The sequence below is a fragment of the Leopardus geoffroyi genome, chromosome B4, assembly GCF_018350155.1.
Source record: "Leopardus geoffroyi isolate Oge1 chromosome B4, O.geoffroyi_Oge1_pat1.0, whole genome shotgun sequence".
Lineage (NCBI taxonomy): Eukaryota > Metazoa > Chordata > Mammalia > Carnivora > Felidae > Leopardus > Leopardus geoffroyi.
The window spans coordinates 75,884,923-75,902,538 of record NC_059341.1 but is presented as its reverse complement, the minus strand read 5'-3'; the positions used below and the strand labels follow the sequence as shown (position 1 = coordinate 75,902,538).

Here is a 17,616-nt window from a genome sequence, read left to right as displayed (position 1 = left end):
ATTAATTAGTACAAGCTGGAAAAGCTTGATGATATATATATGCCACATTTCTACTCAGGGGTGGCTCCAAGAGGTAATGAGGAGAAAGTCTCCCAATGGACAGAACTTCGGGTGGTGCACTTTAGACATCAACTTTGTATGGAGACAGAATTGATCCAAAATAGGGTTACACATGAACTCTTGGGTAGTGGAAAATAGCTTAGCTGAATGGTCAGTGGCCAAGAAAGAGGAATATTGAAAGGCGGGACAAAGAAGTCTTGGGAGAAGGAAAGTGGATGAATGTGTAAGTGTTCATAAAATGTGTGGATCTTGGTTTCTCATAAACCAAGAAGGCCCAGGAAGGACAGGAAGGGTCAACAAGTGGGGGCCTGCCAACTTTTGTCCTTGATCACCTCAGTACTTGTACAATGGGCCAAAAGTATAGCTATAATACAGTGATGGAGTTATGCTTTGGTCCAATGGCATAGACTCCCTCTCACCAAGATTGACATAGCTGTTGTTGCAGCTTAGTGTCCAAGTTGTAAAAAGCAGAGTGCAATACCAAAGCCTTGATGTAGAACCATCTTTCAGAGATTAACCAGCCTCTTGGCAGTAAGTTAATTACATCAGACATTTTTTAGTCTGGAGAAGCCTCTAATTTCCTCCCACTTGTATTAGCACTTATTCTAGATATTAGTTAACCTTCCCTTCCCACAGTGCCTCCTATCTAAGGACTGATAGAATACCTAATTTATAAACTTAGGGATCCTGCATATTGTTACCTTGTATCAAAGGACCCACTTTAGGGCAAAGAGCTGAGACAATGGCCACATGACCATGGTGTCCCTTGTTCCTACACTATACCACTCACATGGAAGCTTCTGGTCTGACAGAATGTAAAAATGGTGTAAATGGGTGATATGCCAGCTTGATTATCGCACCCTCAGTGAACATCTTCCATGGAGCAGACTATACAATGAAGCAATGGCCATTATATGATGCTCTGTCCACATTAGCCAGAATACCAGGGCCTCAGTAACCATAGGGATAAAGTTGAGTTAGATCTTCTCATCACCATTCCTAGTGACATGTTTGGGAAACTTGTGCTTTCCATATCTGACACTTTAAACTCTGGGGAATTAAAGATTGGAGGACTTTGGGATAAGCTAGGGAGAATGCTCCCATCAGCTAATGGTGTGACATTTCCACCAAACCTAATGATACAACTACTGCCTGGTCATTTTGGGCTTCTCATGACAAATAGGAAGTTCTTAAACTTATGAGGGTTCTTTATCATGAGTATCCAGAGATGCTTCTACATAATGGGAGCATGAAGATGAATATCTGGAAGCTAGGTGGGTTCCCTGAGGACCTTTTGCTTCCATGTTTAGTGAGTGTAGTAAATGGGCAATTGCAGCAACCAAATCCTGACAGGAGCTAGGTCACTGGGCCTTAAATTCCTCCTTTCACTGGTCTGGACTGATGAGTTATTTAGGAATGTAAATAACCAATAATTCTTATTTTATAAAAATCAATTTCAGGATATTTCAAATATGGAAAGAGATACAGGACATTTTATGAAACAAAATGAGACCGACAGAAATAAAAAAGTGAACTATAATAAAAAAATCATACTTGTGGCCTTCAGCTGGCTTGTCTATTAGGCAGCGAGTAGTGTCCTCCTATGAGAAAAGGAGTGGGGCTGGGGTCAGGGCAGCTCTCATCTACACTCCCCTGTGCACTCGTATACTTGGAGCCCATAGGAAACATGGCAACAAAACAACCTGATATCAGCTAAGAAACAGAAACAAGAGTCAGTGAATCTGAAGAGAAATTGGATGTTCCCATTGGCTCCATAAACACCTATGGACTATGGCATGAAAAGTAAAATGGGTCAATGATATTGAGAAGTCAGTGCTCATAAAGAACTTTGAAAAGAGTGGATGGGCCCAAGTGACAGAAAATATGGATTGGATTTTTTACTGGGGGAGGTGCAAACAATGTGAAATGTTTTAGGGTCAAAACTGTGTACTGAAAAAAAGACAATCTCCTCAACAAATGGTATTGGGAAAACTGGACAGCTACATGCAAAAGAATGAAACTGGACCACTTTCTTACACCATACACAAAACCAAATTCATAATGGATTAAAGACCTAAAGATCTAAATGTGAGACCTGAAACCATAAAAATTCTAGAGAACACAGGCAGTACCTCTTTGACATTGGCCGTAGCAGCTTTTTATTAGATATGTCTTCTGAGGCAGGGAAACAAAAGCAAAAATAAACTATTGGGAGTTCATCAAAATAAAAAGCTTCTGCACAGTGAAGGAAACAATCAACAAAGCTAAAAGGCAGCCTATGGAATGGGAGAAGATATTTGCAAATAACATAAAGGGTTAGTATCCAAAATCTATGAAGAATTTATCAAACTCAAAATCCAAACAAATAATCCAGTTAAAAAATGGGCAGAAGATATGAATAGACATTTTCCAAAGAAGACATCCAGATGGCTAGGAGATAGATGAAAAGATGCTCAACATCACTCATTACCAGGGAAATACAAATCAAAACTACAGTGAGATATCACCTCACACCTGTCAGAATGGCTAAAATTAACAGGAAACAACAGGTGTTGGAAAGAATGTGGGGAGAAAGGGGAATCCTTTTGCACTGTTGATGGGAATGAAATGGTGCAGCTACTCTGGAAAATATGGAGTTCATCAAAAAGTTAAAAATAGAACTATGATCCAGCAGCTGTGCTACTAGGTATTTACCCAAAAGGATACAAAAATACTGATTCAAACATGCACCCTGATGTTTATAGAAGCATTATCAAAAATAGCCAAATTATGGAAAGATCCCCTTTGTCCATTGTCCTGATGAATGGACAAAGATGTGGTACACACACACATACACACACACAATGGAACATCAGCCACAAAAAAGAATGAAATCTTGCCATTTGCAACTATGTGGATGAAGTTAGTATTATGCTAAGTGAAATAAGTCAGTCAGAAAAAGACAAATATCATATAATTTCATTCATATGTGAAATTTAAAAAACAAGGCAGACAAACCTAGGGGGAAAAAAGAGAGAGAGGCGAAACAGGAAACAAATCCTTTTTTTATAAAGTTTATTTATTTTGAGAAAGAGAGAGATGGGGAGGAGGGGCAGAGAAAGTGGTAGAGAAAGAATCCCACCCAGGCCCTGCACTGCCAGTGAGGAGCCTGATGTAGGGCTTAAACTCACGGACCATGAGATAATGACCTGAGTTGAAATCAATAGTTGGACACTTAACTGCCTGAGCTACCCAGGCACCCCAACAGACTTTTTTTAAGAAGAAAAGATTTTTTTAATGTTTATTCATTTTTGAGAGAGAGAGAGAGAGAGAGAGACAGAGTATAAGTGAGGGAAGGGCAGAGAGAGAGGGAGATATAGAATCCGAAGCAGGCTCCAGGCTCCAAGCTGTCAGCACAGAGCTGAACGTGGGGCTCGAACCCACGAACCGTGAGATCATGACTTGAGCTAAAGCTGTATGCTCAACCGACTGAGTCACCCAGGCACCGCCCAATAGACTTTTAACTATAGAGAACAAACTGAGGGTTGCTGGAGGGGAGGTGGGTGGGAGGATGGGCTAAATGGGTGATGGGCATTAAGGAAGGTACTTGTTGTGATGAGCACTGGGTGTTATATGTAAGTGATGAGTTACTAAATTATATACCTGAAATTAATATTACGCTGTACGTTAACTAACTGGAATTTAAATAAAAACTTGAAAAAAACACACAAAAGAAATCCTGCATATTGCTTCTCTGATGATCAAATAGGCAAACCACTTTTCATATTTGCCACATTTTCCAAACCACTATGAACTGACCCAGAAAAATCTGATGAAGGATGTTAAAAGATATAGGACATAAGCAAGAATAAAATATTGCCATTGAGACAACATGGATGAAATGAGGGCATTATGCTAAATGAAATAAGTCAAAAATGAAAAGATAAATATTGTAACATCTCACTTATATATGGAATCCAAAAAAGTACACAAAAAGACAAATGAAACAAGAATAACAGCAACAAAATGAACAAAAAAGAGAATAGATTGGTGGTTGCCTGAGGCTAGGGATGGGGGATGGGCAAAATGGGTGAAGGGGGTCAAAAGGTACAATACGTGAACAAATCATAGGGATGTACCGTACAGCCTGGTGACTACAGTTAATAATACTGTACTGCATATTTGAAAGTAGCCAGGAGAATGGATCTTAAAAGTTCTTATCACGAGAAAAAAAATTTTGTGTGGTGACGGATGTTAATTGGACTTACGATAATGATCATTTTGCAGTATATACAAACACTGAATCATTATGTTGTACATCTGAAATTAATATAATGTTATGTGAGTATACCTCAATAAAAAAAAAAAGAAAATGAAATTGATGACCAAAGGATTCACTGGGAAGAGTGCAGGATAGTGGGGCAAAAGGATGGTAGTAGCAAGGAGGTGTCCTGGGGTGCCTGGGTGGCTTAGCGGAGTGTCGGGCTCTTAGTTTTGGCTCAGGTCACGGTCTTGCAATTTGTGGGTTCTGGCACCATGTGTTAGCAGTGTGGAGCCTGCTTGCGATTCCCTCTCTCTCCCTCTCTGCCCCTCCCCTGCTTGTGTGTGCACACAGTCTCTCAAAATAAATAAATAAAACTTTGGAAAAAAAGTTAAAATAGAAGGTGTTTTCAGAGAGAAAGGACAGGGCAGGATTATACCGTGTGCCCTTTGGTAGACTTTGTTTAATGAGATGATGAGACTGGGTGATTTGACATTCTAGAAGACATTCATCCATCAGATGTTCACCCACTACGTGCAGGGTATTGGCCTAGCCTGTGCCTTTGGTTCAGTACGCAGTTTGTGCATTGAATAAAGGTTGGGTTGGAGTGGTGGTCTAAAATCTAGGCCAATCCCTACTTGCCAATGGTGAACTTGTGGGAGTGGTAACTGCCCACAGGAGTCCCTGTTTAATGTTCCCACAAAGATTGTAGCGGTTCTTCTGGAAGCCCAGAGTTTCTTGAGAATGGTCATGTACAGCTCTTACTCTCAGGGCACTTTTAGGGTAAATCCACACATTTCCCTTGAGTGGGGACAGAATGTGTGACTTCTGGAATATGGTGAAGGTAAGGGATGCCACTTCCTTGATTAGGTAATGTTATAAAGCGAAGTGAAGGGATTTTGCAGAGGTAATTAAGATCCTAAGTCACTTGATTTTGAATTGGTCAAAAGGAGGGTTATACTGGGAGGACCTGACTTAATCAGCCATTAAAAAAGGGACTTGACCCTTTTGTGCAGAGAGATGCTCTCCTGCTGGCATTCAGGAAGTAAAGTGTCATGTTGTGACTGCCTATAGAGGGCCGTGTGGCAGGGACATACAGGTGGCCTCCGAGAGCTGAGGGCAGCTACTAGCGAGTAAGAAGCTGAGGCCCTCAGTTGTGAAGTTGCAAGGAAATGAGTTCTCCCCCAAAATTTGACTGAGCTTGGAAGAGGACTTTCATCCAGTAGAATCTCCAGGTGAGAAGGCAGCCTGGCCAACATTACAAGTGCAGTGGAGGACTAGCTCAGTTGCAACTCTTGACCCATAGAAACTGCGATAGCGTAATTATGATACAATAAATGTATTGTGTTAAGCAGCTGAGTTTGTGGTAATATGTTTTTTAAAACGTTTATTTATTTATTTTGAGAGAGAGATAGAGAGAGAGACTAGGGGAGGGGCAGAGAGAGAGGGAGAGAGAAAGAATCCCAAGCCCACTCTGCACTGTCAGCATAGAGCCTGACACGGGGCTCGAACCCATGAACTGTGAGATCATGACCTGAGCCAAAACCGAGTTCGACATTCAACCGACTGAGCCACACAGGTGTCCCTGTAGTAATATTTTTTTACAGCAAGAGAAAACTAAACAGGTCGTGGCAGGAGAGGCAAAATTCTGGGGATGGCAGTGTTGATGACTGCTTTCTGGTGAGGATAGAATTGCTGATTAGTCCTCGAAATTGTTTTGGAAGCTTAATCACCTTAACCTGATTTTTGCAGTTAAGTACCAGCTACTGAATGCTAATAGATTTCATTTCTGCTTCAACTAACCAGAGAGGATTCTGTAATTTCACTAAAACCATTAACTGCTACAGCTTGCAAGAAGGTATCAATTCTCCTTGTGACTCAACTTCAAAACCCCTTATTGCTTCTAAATGTATTAATGTACTCAAATCCCAGAATGGTCTCAGTTTGGGGAGTGGGAAAATTACAAAGTGCAAAATGAAAGAAGAGGGCTTATAGTCGAAGTAAGATTTTGCTAATTTATATTGGGGAAATATAAGTGGAAGTAGACGCTGATGGTTGGACCAGGGAGGGAGTAAGATAAGTTAAATCAGGCTGTGATAATTGATATGGTGCCTTCACCCAGGATTCTTTACTAAGCAAAAGTATATATATATTTTAAATCGTATGGTTGTTGAAGAAAACTGTTCCTGGCAGGTCTGGATATAGGCATGGAGAACTTCATTTCTAACCTTTGGATCTTATCTTTTAGATTTGTCCATGATCACCCCTACTGTAGGACCATCATAACCTCTATGCTTTCAAATACTGAAAACATATTATTTTCCCTAGTGATTCTGGTACATGATGTCTATTATACTTTTAGGGAAATCAGAAAGCAACATTAAGGGGATAAAAGTAAACCTTGGGGTAGTATGCTGATTCTGTGGCAGAAGTTACCAAGATTGAGTAAAAGTGTAGATAATCGAGAAAGTGAGAGATTCTCAGTGATGGTATCACATTGTCACAAATATATATACAGAAGACAGGTAATGCATGAATAGAGGGCATTGCCATTACCAGCTTGTAGCCAAATGCTGGGCAAATTCACCCTTTGCCTGGTTTTAATTACATGCTAACTGGGACATAAGCATTGCCTGTACTCTCTTCTATAGTAATTATTAAGCAGTACTTGAGTACTAGAGGATAGTGAACCTCAGCCCTTACTAAGAAAACTGTAGAAGGGTATCTCTTCTAATTCTTTCTATAGTATTCCTATATGGCTTATAAAAAACACTGCACAGCTGACTGCTGACTACCACATTTTAAAAGCACTTCCATCGATAGCCTTTGCTATGCCAGACATGAGGACAACATTTCAAGCATTCAGCAGGTTAAAGGCGACTGGTTAGCTAAAAGTGACTTGGCTTTTGTATCTCATTTTGGAAAGCCAGTCAAGTATACAGTTCATCTTCATGTGAAATGGACTCCATTGTGCAATTACTGTCCTCCTGTAAGGGTAACTGAATGCTGCAGCATACTATCACAACCTGATAGGATGAGATTTAAATACGATCAGTTTCAAAATAAGTTGATTCATTACACTGATAATATGATAATTTCCTCTTTGGAAGAGGAAGCCAAGGGCATTTGTAAATTATAATGTGCAGAAGTAGTCAAGGATGGCTGATTTAGGGTCAAGGCCAATCAGGCAAATATCCAGGAATATCCCAGGTTGAGGCCTTTAGGGACATTTCACAAATAGTAAAGAACAAATTACTGTCCCTTCTGGGTCCCACTAATGAGAAAAAGATACGAAGTCTTGTGGAGCTATACATATTCTGGTGGACACGTATACTGAGTTTGAGTATCCTGTCCTCTGTAATATAGAGTGACTAGGGGAAAAAAAAAGACTAACTTCAAACGAGCTGGAACAAAGGAAGTCTTTGAGGATATGTAAAGGGCACCTCTGGGACTATCTAATCCTAACAGACCAAGGGTTTTATACGTGTATACCACTAAAACTCAGAGACTGCAGTTATTAGAAGTCTAATTCCGACGCTAAATGGCAGGTACTGGTATTTTGAATTAGAAGATTATGCTGTAACTTAGTATAAACCATTTGAGATATAAGTATTAGTGTGCTCTTAAGCTCTGGTGGCAACAGGTCATATGGCTGAAGGACAAACTTACCAAGATGTATATTTTGATATGAGTGATTTGAGAAAGACATTCAAATAAAGAAAGGGATGTACAACACAGTTCCTTGGAAAATGTAAACGTTATACTTACAAATATGTTGAAATGGAGTAAGTGCATCATATTCACGAGCAGGTAGCCTTTCTCTGCCTCTAGGATCAATGATAGAACATCCTCTCCTGTTTGTGAGTGGTCTGAATTGTATGACTCTTCCCACTGACGTGTAATAGGCTGCTTGCTCCACCAGTGGGAGCTCCTATACTGAAAAAGACTTCTTATGGAAGTCTGCTGCTCTTTGCCCAGCTGCTGAATTGCTATTAGCCCAGCTATTTCCCTAGTTGAAAAAGGCAAAGGTACATTTTTTTTTAAATTTTTTTTTCAACGTTTATTTATTTTTTTGGGACAGAGAGAGACAGAGCATGAACGGGGGAGGGGCAGAGAGAGAGGGAGACACAGAATCGGAAGCAGGCTCCAGGCTCTGAGCCATCAGCCCAGAGCCCGACGCAGGGCTCGAACTCACGGACCGCGAGATCCTGACCTGGCTGAAGTCGGACACTTAACTGACTGCGCCACCCAGGCGCCCCGGCAAAGGTACATTTTAACAATATTTGTTTGCTCAGTACATGAGCATAGAATGTCTTTCCATTTCTTTGTGTTGTCTTCACTTTCTTTCATCAGTGTTTTACAGTTTTCAGAATACAGGTCAAAGGACCTCTTTGGTTAATTCTATTCCTAGGTATTTTGTTATTTTTGGTGCACTTGTAAATGAGGTTGTTTTAATTTCTCTTTCTGCTGCTTCATTATTATTGTATAGAAATGCAACAGATTTCTTTTCTTTTTTTTTTTTTTTTTTAACGTTTTATTTATTTTTGAGACAGGGAGAGACAGAGCATGAACAGGGGAGGGGCAGAGAGAGGGAGACACAGAATCTGAAACAGGCTCCAGGCTCTGAGCTGTCAGCACAGAGCCCGATGCGGGGCTCGAACTCACAGAACGCGAGATCATGCCCTGAGCTGAAGTCGGATGCTCAACCGACTGAGCCACCCAGGCGCCCCCGAAATGCAACAGATTTCTGTACATTGATTTTGTATCCTGAGACTTTACTGAATTCATTTACCAGTTCTAGTAGTTTTTTTTGGTGGAGTCTTCGGGGTTTTCTGCATATAGTATCATATCATCTGCAAATAGTGAAAGTTTTACTTCTTCTTTACCAATTTGGATGCCTTTTATTTCTTTTTGTTGTCTCATTTCTGTGGCTAGGACTTCCCATGCTATGCTGAATATAAGTGGTGAAAGTAGGCATTCCCTATGATCCAGTAATCACACTACTGGGTATTTACCCCCAAAATACAAAAACACTAATTCAAAGGGATACATGAACCCCTATGTTTAATGCAGCATTATTTACCATAACCAAACCATGAAGCAGCCCAAGTATCCATCGATAGATGAATGGATAAAGAAGATGTGGTTACACACACATATGTGTATATATATATATATATATACACACACATATGTGTATATATATATATATATAATGGAATATTATTCAGCCATTAAAAAGAATGAAATCTTTCCATTTGCAGCAACATGGATGTGAGCTAGAGAGTATAATGCTAAGTGAAATAAGTCAGGGAAACAAATACCATATGATTTCACTCATATGTGGAATTTAAGAAACAAAACAAATGAGCAAAGGAAAAAAAAGAGAGACAAAGCTAGAAACGGGCTTTTAACTATAGAGAACAAACAGGTGGTTACCAAAAGGAAGGTTCGTGGGAGGTGGGTGAAATAGATGATGGAAATTAAAGAGTACACTTATCATGATAAGCACTGAATAGTGTATAGAATTGTTGAATCACTGTATTGCACCCCTGAAACTAATGTAACAGTGTATATTAACTATTCTAGAATTAAAATAAATTTAAAGAAGAAAGAAAAAGGTAAAGGTAATTCTGCATAATGGGATGAACTGAAAGCAGTGCATAGAGCAATATAAAAAGAACTGAATATTGCTCTAGATCACATTCCTGACATAAAATGTTATATAAAAAAGTGTGGGTATCACAAGCTCTTCGTCCATAGCCAACGGCCCAAGGGTATAGCTAATAAATGTTTAATGGATGAACAATAAAGAGTACCATCTGTGAAGAACACAACTGTGGAAGGCCTGTGGAATTTCAGAAAGAAAATTAAAGTAGATCATATTGATGCTCACCAAAAGAACCCAATTTTTCTTTCAGAGGAGAATTGGAATGCCAAGATGATGCCTTGGTCCACCGACTGCAGGTAATCACTTGGATACATGAAATGAGGCATGGTCATGTCCAAGTCATACAACAATGAGTTTACAAAAACATATTCCACTGTCATCTAGCAGAGTCACTAATGTGGAAGTTACAAATATAATTTACTGAATGTTAACAACAGATAAACTATCTGAAATTGGCCTTGGGAAAATCCCCAATAACAAGACTGACTCAAAGCTGACAGGTGAATGACACAAGGTCACTGCTAATATTTCTGAAGAATTCAAAAGGATTTTTAACAAAAATAACTATTTCTTACTCTTTAACAGAAATAGCAGCTAAAACACCATTAAGGTCCTGGAAATAGGCATTTTATGCCAATTTGGAGCCATAACCTACACCTCATTGGATTAAGGAACACATTTGAATATGACTCTTACACAAAAATGGGTCAAAAGAACACTTAACACTTATGGAGTAGTGACTTAACTGAACAACTAGAATGGGAAATTTAAATATTTTTGTTAAAGACATGGTAAGATCATAAAGAGATTCCTAGCTCAATTGGGTGAATATATGCCTCATAAGATAATGAAGAGTGGTAAATGTAGAACCCTTTTAAAGAGATTTCTGCACATTGGAAAGTTTTTTGTTGTTGTTGTTGTTGTTATCAGCTCCAACGTCCCAGGCCCTGGACTACATTTGCATGTTTAAGGTAAAGGGGATGTAGCTTCTCAAAATAATCTATCTACTATTCTTTTGAATTAGACTGTATTTATTCCTAAGGCACGTCTTGGTTGAATATTGATCTTGCCTCATGCATCCAAAGTAGAATCGATTATAAGTGCCACCCTATAATAATCTTATGATGATTTACCTCCCCAGCTCTCACATCTCTCTCTGGGAATGGATAAAGGAGAGATTTTGACGAGGTTCCTATTGCTGCCTTATAAGCTTTTTTTTTTTTTTAATCATTTATAAGATGCAGCATCTTCCACCCTTTTATTCTCAACTTTCTGTACCTGATAGTTAATGTGCAACTCTTTTAGGTAGCATTTAGTTGATAAACTCTTTTAGTCAGAGAATTTAGTCCATTTACATTTATCATAATTACTCATGTAATTGAATTTAACTTCCTACCTCACCACTGTCACACCTGCTCTATATTACTTTTTCTCTCCTTTCTTGCCTTCTTTTGGATTCCCCCCCCCCCTTTATTTTATCACTCCATTATTTCCTTTCTAGTAGGAGGCAATCTTTTACTCTTGTTTTAGTTGTTACCCTGGATGTTACCAAATGTATCCTATAAATTAGTACTTTTACCACTTCTTGGACAATATAAGGATCATTGCACGGTTTTAACATGTTTTACCCATCTCCAACTTTTTGTGCTGTTATTGAAATGTATTTTGATTATATGTGTGTGAGTACATGTACATATATGTATGTATGTGTATAATCCTCAAGACATTATTGTTGCTATACAGTTCAATAGTCATGCAAACTTACTCACATGTTCAAACTTTCAGTAGGTCTTAATCCACTCCTCTATTTCAATGTTTCCATTTAGGAACATATTGCCTCTATAAAAGGAAATCCTTTCAGTATTTCTGTTGTAAATGTATACTGGTGCTGTCTTTAGCTGTCATTTGTCTGAAAATATTTCCCTTTCAATTATTTTTAAAAGGCAGACTTTTAATAACTGTTTTTATTACCAGGTTAAGTCATGAAGTTACAAAACAATTAGAAATTTCTGAGAGTTTTATTGTTTTTAAAAAAGGGCTCATTCATTACATACATAATGTCTAGTATTTCATTGGTATACACTGTTCAAAAGGTCCTGGCCAAAAAAGTCCCAAACAAAACACTCAATCCAATGTTTTAAGTCCCACTTTGTTAATTAAGCTTGTGTGCATATGAAGCCTCCTAAAAGAAAAGAGACACAAAATCAAGTAATGCTTAAATTGTTAGCCAGATTCCAGACAGGGAGACCAAGTAGATTTTTTCTGGGTTACTCCACTTGAATTATTGTTCAATTACTCAGCAATGGATCCCTAAAGAAATGAAAAAATTAACATGGTAAGCAGGTCACTGCATTATTTGGACTACATGTCATAATTATATTTAGCAAATTGAGATAGCCACAATAAAAATAGCCTCCCTCATCTGTAGTTTTGAAGATAATAATTCTCCATCTGGCTTTTTATTTTTGCTGGACAATACAGAACTGATGAGCTATAAGTAATGCTGTTTTATATCATAAAATACTAGATTTTTAAATTTATGTTTGTAAGCACTTACTGTTTGAGTCAAAGTTAGGCTTGTTAAATGATTAAAGGCAATTTTATTACAGCAGCATGTACTTGTGTCTTCCTAAGAGAATAAAATGCATAGAAGAAACAGCTTTTATTTTTGTTTGTAACCTATAAAATCGAGCTATTTTGCTGATGTGAAATAATAATAACTAATTTTAGGACAATACTACCTTCTGAAAATGCCACACACCCACTTTTTAAATGCATCGAAATTATAGCATGTTCCATCTCAGACTTGGCCAGAGTAAATTTAGGCAAACAACTGATTGCTCAGCTGAAACAAAAGGTAATTAACATGTTGGGAACAAACTGTGAGCTGGGAGCATATAGCTAGATGAAAAGGCTTTTGATTTAAAGGCAAATTATCCCAAGTGGCCCTCTGGCACAGGCAATTTCTACTTTCACACTCATCAATGTGTCTGTGATCTCTCACCCTTAATTTCTTCCTTTTTAAAGGGCTGATTTGGGCTGACTTATTTTTTTTCCTACTTATAATATATAATGCATTAACTTAATTACACATCTCTGTTTAAAATTACATTTTTTAACATTTATTTTATTTTTGAGACAGAGAGAGACAGAGCATGAACGGGGGAGGGGCAGAGAGAGAGGGAGACACAGAATCTGAAGCAGGCTCCAGGGTCTGAGCTGTCAGCACAGAGCCCGACGTGAGGCTCGAACTCACAGACCGCGAGATCATGACCTGAGCCGAAGCTGGATGCTCAACCGACTGAGCCACCCAGGCGCCCCTAAAATAACATTTTTTTTTCAACGTTTATTTATTTTTGGGACAGAGAGAGACAGAGCATGAACGGGGGAGGGGCAGAGAGAGAGGGAGACACAGAATCGGAAACAGGCTCCAGGCTCTGAGCCATCAGCCCAGAGCCCGACGCGGTGCTCGAACTCACGGACCGCAAGATCGTGACCTGGCTGAAGTCGGACGCTTAACCGACTGCGCCACCCAGGCGCCCCTAAAATAACATTTTTAAAAGAATAGATTTATTTTAGAATATTGCTCTTTTCCATTCTTCTATCTCATGAAGCAATTTGCTCACTTCTCCGTATTTCCCTTCCACACAATTTACATGTATCTTCTATCATCTCTTAGCTTCTTGTTGTGATTTGGACTGACTTATTAAGAATGATGTCCTTAAGAGAAAAATCTTTTTGTGGTTATATGTAAACATGTGATAGGTTTGCAGAAGTTACAGTTAAAGAGGATAGTGAAGTAGTCAGCTATGTTCCATTTATTTGAAGGTCAAACCAGCTACACCCTCAGGACTTTCTCAATGGTGCTGAGATAGGCAGTTGTTTTCAGGTTCAATCCCAGGTTATACTTTGCAGCTGCGTACATGATTTGCCTGACAGAAAACTCCCCAGTGTAAGGTAAACCAGAATGTACAATGTCTTTTCTCAGATACTCTGTTTTGGAACCCTGCTGTGGATATAATAGGAAAAGTTTGATGGTGCTTTCTACATTTTCTTTCTAAACTATCTTGAATAGACATGAGAAAGCAGTAGCTAGAATCTCTTTCATATTTAAGGTCAAAGAGCCATAGCTGACTACACACACACACACACACACACACAAGCTTACTCCGTATTCAGCATGGAGCCTGGTGAGGGACTCAGTTTCACAAGCCTGGGATCACGACCTGAGCTGAAATCAAGAGTCAGATGGGTGAACCAACTGAGCCATCCAGGTTCTCCATGATTTATATTCTTTAGTCACTCAAAGTAAGACACTGTCACTCCTTCAACATTCAAGTATAAATCAGGAATGACTGTAATGTTCCTCTTCAGAAAAATCTTATAAGCTTCTGGAGTTGTTGGTTCATTGGAAGCATCAGCAATGACCTTGGCTTTCATTCTGGGTTTACTGGACTTGGTTACCTGCTTTTCATTGGCAGTAGGAATAAGTATGCCAGTTTGCTGGCAAGATACCTCCTTCCTATGGCTTTGCCTTGGAGAAACCCAGAATTGATTCACGTTGCAACTTTATTTTTTAAAAAAATTAAGTTTATTTATTTTGAGAGAGAGTGAGTAGGGAGGGACAGAGAGAGAGGGAGAAAGAATCCCAAGCAGGCTCCACACTGCCAGCACTGCCAGAACAGAGCCTGACGTGAGGCTTGATCTCACAAACCGCGAGATCATGTCCTGAGCAGAAACCAAGAGTCCCACGCTTAACTGACTGAGCCCACCCAGGTGCTCGACTCATGTTGCAATTTCAAGTCTTCTAGTTCCTTTTGGTCAATGCCATCTGAATTCCATATTCTCCCATTAGATTCACCAACACCAACACATTTAGCAAAATAATGTAACTATAGAGTGCAAAATTGCCAAAGCCCTAAATAAGAAATGTTTTCTTTCCAAACCCTGGTGTCATTCCAAAAATGCTCATGAAAAAAGCTTCACTGAGGAAGTTTTCAATCCCATGTAAAACACTGGCCAGTAGCGGAGATGTCGGCGGATGAGACCCCAACTGATGGATTTACCAGGATAGCAGGCATGTGCGTTAATTTGCATGCGCTATGCAAGCCCTATGATGCTGGCATAGGTGTCAGCAATTTAGGACATCTCTCACTCACATTGCCTATGTCTGAGGAAAGCACATCAATTCCAGGACCAATAAAGCCCTGTTTTGTTAGTTCCACGGTGAACCCCCTTGTAATCTTTCCCCACTTCCTTACTGGTGTAGTTTTGGGGATTAATCTTAACACCAGCGTTAGCATCTCCAAATGGCACATCAACCACAGCACATTTAGAGGTCATAAGGGAAGCCAAAACTTTTATTTTCCCTAGATTCACATTTGGTTGTAACGGGAGCGTGCAGTGCCGGCTGTGCTGGCCCCATAGCCCCAGATGACCTCTGGGGAGCCGTTGTCTTTCGGGATGGGGACCGGCAGGCTGAGCACACGGTTGCAGGGCTTCACGATTCGCAGGATGCCACGCGCCCGGGGTGCAGCTTCTTCTCCTCACTCCCCTGGTTCTGGATGTGTGCCGCCAGCCCGTCCTCCGGGATGCCGGCCTCACGGTCGTAGAGGCTTTTCACCACCTTGAAGAGGTAGGGGCTGTCCTCACAGCCCGCTGCCTCCATGCTGTCACGTGGCCGGATGGCTGCGCAGGCCCGCGCAGCTGCCGCGTTTCTTGGTAGGGCGGCATGAGCTCTTGGAGGCCGAGGGGCGGGGTTGGGGGAGTGGCCTTTTAAACTTCCCGCCTTCCCAGCAGTCTCCTTCCCTCGCACCGCCCACCGCCTGACTGGGAGGAGTCGGCTGCACTTGATGGTCCTTTGCGAGGCAGGCCCGCCCTGACCAAAAAAATGGAGGCCATTAACCCAGGTGCCTTTCTTTCCCCACCCTTGGGTCGTCCCTGAATGGAGGTGGGGGATATGCATGCTTAAGGAATTCAGCCCGCACCGTAGAGCTCTGGGCGCTCAGGCCTGGGGCGCGCCCTGCGGTGCAAAGAGGGCTGTGAGCGCTGGAGGTGGACCTGAGGCTGTGCGGGCAGGGGATTCTGAGGGCCCAGAGTTCTGTTTGGAGCCTGAGTTCCACAGTGTGCTGGCTGCGGGACTCTGCGGGACCCTCACCCTGTGGAGGGTGACGGGTGGGAAGGAAGCCAAACAGGAACCCCTAAGTCCAGGCCCCGGGCCACAGTTGCCTGGGCCTAAAGGTGGTGCTGTTTAAAGGTATTTGTCCTTGGTCTCCGTCTGTTTTGAGAATTTTCTTTGTCTTGGGTTTTCGGTAGTTTATTATGCAGTGCTGAGGTGTGGTTTCTTTTGCGTTTATCCTGCTGGAGGTTCATAGTAGTTATTAGGCAACTCTCATCTTCAGACCCACCATTGTGTGCAGTGCGGGTTCTGGAAAGCGTATTTGACAAGACTTCTCTTAAATTCCGGCACTAACGGGAGACTGCTTGCTGTTTCTGTTAGCAGCCCAGCAATAGCTGGGCTTCCACTTTCCAGCTTTTTCTTGGCACTCCCAGAACTGGTCTCCTTATGCCCTCTCAGCAAGAAAGTTCCCCTTCTCAGCTCCACAGGCTCCCTCCTCTGAACTCCTGAGACAGCAGCACGGACAGGCAGCACGCCTCTTCAGGGAAGCGAGTCCCAGCTCACAGAGAATCTCTTGCAGGCTTCTAGTGGCTGGCAATCCAACTTCATCTTTTTCCCCTAGCCCTAAGGAGGGTAGCTACTTCCTGTAATTAACACCTCTGTATCACCATAATGTGCCCGTTTTGCTGTTTATTTATTTTTTTAATTCAGGTTAGTTAACGTACTGTGTAGTCTTGGATTTAGGAGCAGAACTCAGTGATTTATCTCTTCTATATGACACCCAAGTTCTCATCTCAACAAGTGCCTGCCTTAATGCCCATCACCCATTTAACCCATCCCCCTACCCACCTCCCCTCCAACAACCCTCAATTTGTTCTCTGTATTTAAGAGTCTCTTATGGTTTGCTTCCTCTTTCTATCTTATTTTTCCTTCCCTTCTCCTGTGTTCATCTGTTGTGTTTCTCAAATTCCACATAGGAGTGAAATCATATGTGTCTTTCTCTGACTTACTTTGCTTGGCATAATATACTCTGGTTCTATCCACGTTGTTGCAAATGGCAAGATTTCATTATTTTTCATCACCGAGTAGTATTCCATTGTATGTATGTGTGTGTGTGTGTATGTATATATATATACATACATACATACATCACATCTTTATCCATTCATCAGTCGATGGACATTTGGGCTCTTTCCATAATTTGGTTATTGTTGATAATGCTGCTATAAACATTGGGGTGCATGTGCCCCTTTGAATCGGCATTTTTGTATCCTTTGGATAAATATCTAGTGGTGCAATTGCTGGGTTGTAGAGTAGTTTGATTTTTAATTTTTAAAAACGTTTATTTATTTTGAGAGAGAGCATGACCAGGGAAAGGGCAGAGAGAGAGAGAGAGAGAGAGAGAGAGAGAGGGAGAGAGGGAATCTCAGGCTCCACACTGTCAGTGCAGAGCCTGATTCAGGGCTCAAACTCATGAACCATGAGATCATGACCTGAACTGAAATCAAGAGTCAGGTGTTTGACTGA

At 40.7% G+C, this 17,616-nt stretch overlaps 1 pseudogene; it reads right to left on the bottom strand.

Moving 5' to 3' along the window:
* Window positions 1–13,809: 13,809 nt before the first annotated feature.
* On the bottom strand, window positions 13,810–15,345 carry LOC123590955 (annotated as a pseudogene).
* Between the last annotated feature and the right edge of the window lie 2,271 nt (window positions 15,346–17,616).